The following is a 6,283-nucleotide window of genomic DNA, read 5'->3' on the forward strand; positions in this document are numbered from 1 at the left end:
CAGTTTATGGAATATTTTATATTTTGACCCAAACATCCGTTTCACAACAGGGAGGAGGGAGATGTGTGTGTGTGTGGGGGGGGGGGGGCTCAGATGAGCTGCTGATTAACACCAGCTAATGTTCCCAGACTCAAACTTTCCCTCCATCACTATAGTTACACACTAAGCTTTTTTTTTTTTTTGCCAAATTAACAAATTCCCATGGAAATGTGAAAGCCCATGTACATGAACACATGATACTAATGCACTCACACTCACAGTCATTATGCATGCTAGTATTAAATACATTTGGGCTTGTCCACATCTCAAAGTGTTTACATGAGTGTAGCATTAGAAATGCTCACATTAAGTAAGCACACAGAGAAACTCATTGATTGTTTTCACTGACAAATATAACCATGATGGTCACAGTTTTGGCATCTATCTGGTCTGATGGTGGCCCGGGCTGAGCCAGAGCAGGTGGTGCTGTGACCCTGCAGTTGGATGATGTGAATGTTGCTGTTGTAGCTTTAAATAAAGAGCATGCCGCCGCTGACATTTCCATTCTCTGTCCGTCAGCTCCAAGAATAGAATCAGCTGCTGAGAAGTTTTTGTTCCACTTCATCTTCAAGGCACTTTGTTGGCACTGACTCAAAGCAAAAAGCAAAAACAAATGTGTGTGTGTGTGTGTGTGTGTGTGTGTGTGTGTGTGTGTGTGTGTGTGTGTGTGTGTGTGTGTGTGTGTGTGTGTGTGTGTGTGTGTTATATGATTTATGTTTCATGGTCCTTCTTTTTGTTGTTTTGCAGTCAAAAATAGATGGAAACAGGAAATAGAATGAGGCGGAGCTTGAAGACGGACGATGTGAAACTCTGATGTTTTGATCCCAGGATGTTGTGGTCACTTGGTGATGCCTTCAGGGACTCTGTGTTTGCACGTGACTATCATCATCACACTCTGGACGGTTGGTTTGGTACATTCAGGCACCAAACCAACAGTGCAAACTGTTTTACATTAAGCCTCAAAACTCAAAATGTCTTCCTCTGCTGTTTTAACTGAAATTCATCTCAGTGTAGTTTTCTTTTACATCGCCTCTCTCTCAGCTTCTCTCTGGAGCTCCGGTAACAACAGGTCAGTGTCAGCCAATCATAAAAGAGGAGGCTCTGAGTCTCTCTTCCGATTGGTTGCCTGTTTTCTGGGTAATCCAATACAAATAGAGCAGATTTCAGGTAAAATACTCTGAGGAACCAAATCCTGCAAGTGTTTCTAGGCTCGGACCTCATGTTGACGTGACGAGGACAGTGTGACGGGCCGAGGACTTTGTTACACCCCCAAGCAACACAGATCCAACCATAGTTAACCTGTTGAATGTTGGTGGATGTCGTCTGCAAGTCTGAGGCCTCTGGTGTTAAACTACTTCCCCATGTGCTGGTGCTGTGAGCACATTTGTGTGTGTGTGTGTGTGTGTGTGTGTGTGTGTGTGTGTGTGTGTGTGTGTGTGTGTGTGTGTGTGTGTGTGTGTGTGTGTGTGTGTGTGTGTGCATGGATTTTATGTGTGCTGGACCTGTTATGTAACAGTAGACTCTTGGGGATAATTAAGTCGGCAAAGGCAGAATGTACAGTATAGTATACACACATCCACATCTGTTATTTAGGAAACTGGAGAAGAAAAGTCACATGAACTGAAACATGCAGTGATGAGAAGGAACATGATTCACAGCAGCGTCTTCTCACAGTTCCTGATGTGTTGTTAGAAATAAGTGTGTGTGTGTGCAGCCTAGCTATCCACACATAAATCTGTAGTATCAACACAAACAGGAAAGTATAATGTGAAGAAACAATGACACACTCCAAAGTAAAATTAGACATTTTATTTTTCTCATGTCTTATCTTTTCTCAGGTTCTTCTGGAAAATTGGAGCCATTCACTCTCTGTTTCATAGAAAAAAACTAAACAGCGACAACAACAAAGTTATACATTTTATTTTCCCCTTTGTCTTTTTTTGTTTTTCGTATTTTCTTCCCATCTTTCGGAAGAGTAATACAGTCATAGAAAAATACTATATTACATAGAATAGAACTTTACACAATCTGAAAAAAATACACAATATCACCGCATACGTTATTAGAGGCCCAGTCCAGAACCGCAACGTGGTCACACAGCACTGGTCAGTGCCAACCGTTACGTCAGCGGCGGGGGGCAGAGACCAGTTACAGTCACATGACCAACACACCAAACACAACGTTAGCTTCCCTCCACAGTCACAGTCACTGGTGTCATCATGGTTAGCTAGCTGACTTAGTGACCAGCTAACCAATCACCTGCTTAAATTAAACAACTGAGCTCAGTAATAACTGAGCCTCCACTATGGGTTGTCAACTGATATTAGCTTAATGAGTGGCTTGTAAAGCATGATGTATTCATAATTTATTAAACCAAGCGAACAGTTAAATGACCAGGTATCAGACTAACAGTAAGCCGATGGTACAGTCAGTAAACTAACAGTATCTGTGCTGTAGGTAAGGTACTAGCTTTTTTTTGGTTGATATTGGTAATAATGAGAGCAGGACAAACCACAGGGTCACAAGAGAGCTTCTGTCGAATATGGCAAAAGCATTGGCTACTACTGAGGCTGTTTGACCGACGTGGACAATGTTGTGATGAATAAATTTCAACCAGCGACATTCCCGCGTTGCACACAGGAAATGATGCGTTTTACCTCCCAATTTAGGAAGGGAAAGGAGAAGGAGCAGTGAGTCTCCTCTGAGAAGTAAAAATCTACATTGGCTTGTGCTACAGTCTTACAGAGATTGGTTCAATTTGGTGCTGCATCCTTTCCCTAGTCCTGTTAATTAAAAAACAAACAGATAAACAAACGTTACTGACAACATAACGTCCTTGAGTGTTAGGGTGAACCACACAGACGTCTGTGCATGTCTGTTGCTTGAGGCTGCGACTTCGCCAGTCAAAGTTTACCATGGTTGACTCAACGCGAAACCAAGTTGCGGATTTGCTTCACCACACAAAGTGAATGTTTTCACTTTCTTTCTATACACCTATTGCACATGCGCATAGAGTGGAAGTGAGCGGAAATATCCATCACTTTAATTTGCGTATGTGTGACTGCAGCCTCAGTCTCCAGCCAGATTCACCACCGCCAGGTGATAATCCATCGCCTGCCGGTGCCTGCATTCGCGTATGTGTGATCGCAGCCTATACTGCCAAAACATGTTGGCAGTGTTTACGTAGAATTCCTTTAGGGGTCAACAGAAGTTACACACTACAGCTTTAAAGGGACAACGAGGAGTTTTGGAAAAGCTAAGCATTTTCACACTACATTTATGAGCCTCTGCGCGCACCGTGAAATTCTTTGACCGGTGCAAGACGGACTCATGTGTTCATTCATCAAGAATTAAAGTCAGAGGTTCAAAGACGATCACATACCGTCGTAGTTCCGTCCATAAACAGCGATTTGGCGGCGTTATTCTCATGACTCGCCACGAAACCAAAAGTAAAGAAACGCTGGTCGGCTTGACCAGCATTTCCGCCACCACTAATAATTACAAAATAACGATAGAGACAAAACGATATATTTATCGAAAATGGGCCCATTAACAAGTGTGGGTAGCGTAGATTCATTCACATTAACGTGAGACTCCTCGTTGTCCCTTTAACAGGCTTGGAGTAATGACAGATCAGTGTAACTAAAAAATAAAAACCTTTAAACAGTTTTCCACCACATTCATCAGCAGCTCATTAATCGGAAGCTATTTAGTTACAATAATATTAATGTTGTGTTTGTATTTTAAACCACTTGAATGTAATTAAAGCCCCTGTACAGACTTTTCATGTAGTGTTGATTTTGGCGGCCCCTGTGGACGAAAGCGGTGGTGTTTTGCCGGAACGAAGACTGCATTTCCCACTGTCGTGAAGACGTTTGTCTGGCTGGCGCGTGTAGATTTATTTTGGAAACGTCAGAAAGAAGACGGGACTTGCTTTGAAAACTTTGTGTATGAGGTAATGTATCTATTCGTATCGTTTGGTCAGTGGTCCGACCCGACCATGCCTTCCAGAGGTATAGAATTAGACTACTTAGAAATAGCGTATCTTCACACTGATGGGCTCATTTGCTGTTGTAGGTAACAGAGACACATCAGCAGAAACCAGAGACTTTTGTGTATCCAGTTAAAAGCTCCGTACCGGGGCTTTAAACAACTTTACATTTATTGCATTAAACACTTTAATTGCATTTTCTGAAACAGGCTGAACAGCGGTTACGGTTCTGGATTGGGCTTTAAACTGACCTTTGACCCAGAAATGCATAGGGAGCATGGATGACCACACACACATATGTACATACACACATAGATAAAAACCAACTGAACATTGTTGAAGGCTTTTTCTCTTTTTGTTGCTTTACAAAAACATTTCTCTGTTTTTTTGGCCATTTTAATAAAAAAACACTCAAACATTTGAACATGAAAATTCTTTACAGTGCACGGTTCAATTCCCAAAGCCCTGAACACATCACCACTGTACAGTGAAATGTACACCACCTGGCTCCCATTGTCCAACACACACACACACACACACACACACACACACACACAAACACAGGCTCATACATGCCCAGAAGTGAATAAAACCATAACTTTCCACACAAACATGTAAACACACGTATGTGTATGAGACACACACACACACACACACACACTGTTCTCAGGGTGCAGCTGGATTCTGACTGTATTATGTAACAATATGAGTAAAGAGCTAGAGACATAGAAACTGAGTGAGAGAGAGAGAGAGAACAGAGGTTGTGGTTGTGTCTGTCAGTTTTCCAACCGTCAGAGGACAAAGGCGATTCTGTCCTCACACACACACACACACACACACACACACACACACACACACACACACACACACACACACACACACACACACACACACACACACACACACACACACACACACACACACACACTTGTACATGTATTATTCCCATGTGCTGCATGAATTGTCTCACGTTTTTTGCACACCCACCCACACACACACACACACACACACATGCAGACAGATCATATTATCAACTGTCTCAACATATAAACGTTACCGTCTGGGCTCACAGCAGGAGGGGGTAGGGGGGTAGGGGGGTAAGGGACGGGGGGGAGAAGCCAGCTTTTCAGTTAATCCTCTGGTCACTGAGGTGAAGAAACGTTTTGGCAGAAACAAGAGAAAATGATGAAAAACAGGAGGTGAAGGAATTTTTGCTGTTACCAAACAGACTGAAGGTTTGTCTCACTACAATACCCACAATCCTTAAAGTTCTGAAGTGGGGAGGGGCAACTTACCCCCCCCCCCCCCCCTCATAGAAGCAGACAGTGTTCCTGCCATTATAGTTGTGTCACAGAGCATGGCTGTCAAGGTTGCTAGGAATCAGGACACGTCTTGTTTTAGTCTGGTGGATGTAGCAGTTGTACAAACACTGACCCTCACTAGTCATGTTTCCTTCCAATTTGATTCGCAAATCCTGCGCAAATAAGGAAATGTGTATTTGTACGCGTTTCCATCCACTACAGTTATCTGCTAATTCTTGAGTCAGCTTCCAATCTGCAGGAGAAAGAAAACGGCACGCACAACAACAAAAGGGTAAACAAACGGGAAAGCAGGGGGCGAAAAGAAAATAAGTTGGCAAAAGAGAGAAGATAATGGAGAGTTTGAAATAAATAATATTCCAGATGTGTGGTCTTGGAGGAGTTATAATAACAGCCATGTCTGCTTACTTGGCTGTGTTAGGAGCAGTTCAGAGACCGCCCAGATGGCCATAATATGGCACCTCGTCGCCCTCGCTATACATGGGAACGTAGGTACACGTCATCATTTCCGTGCACTTATGCGCATTTATCTGTATCAATATACCAAATTTTCCACCTCCTCATTGCGCAAAAAAAATGTGATGCGTATTTTTGGTGTTTCCACTCAAGTTTTTTGAAGCGCAAATTCTAAATGCACATTGAAATAGGTGGATGGAAACATGACAACTGTCTGCTTTTTGCTGACACAATCATTTCATTACCAGAGAGGAATGAATCCCGGGAAATGTTGCCAGGCCTGCAGTGTTGTTCTGTCCAGTTGCGTCGCTGTTCTGCAGCCGCTGAAGGACGCAACCTCTGACCTGGGACACAGCTACTGTCTCCAATCATCGCTGCTAATCTACGTTAGACAACATCTGGTTCTTTAGATGAAAGCTTCAAAGGTCACAGTGTGAGAACATATGCAACATGTCTTCTCAGTTTCAACTGTGTCAGG

Source organism: Trachurus trachurus, assembly GCF_905171665.1.
Source record: "Trachurus trachurus genome assembly, chromosome: 5".
NCBI classification, from domain to species: domain Eukaryota; kingdom Metazoa; phylum Chordata; class Actinopteri; order Carangiformes; family Carangidae; genus Trachurus; species Trachurus trachurus.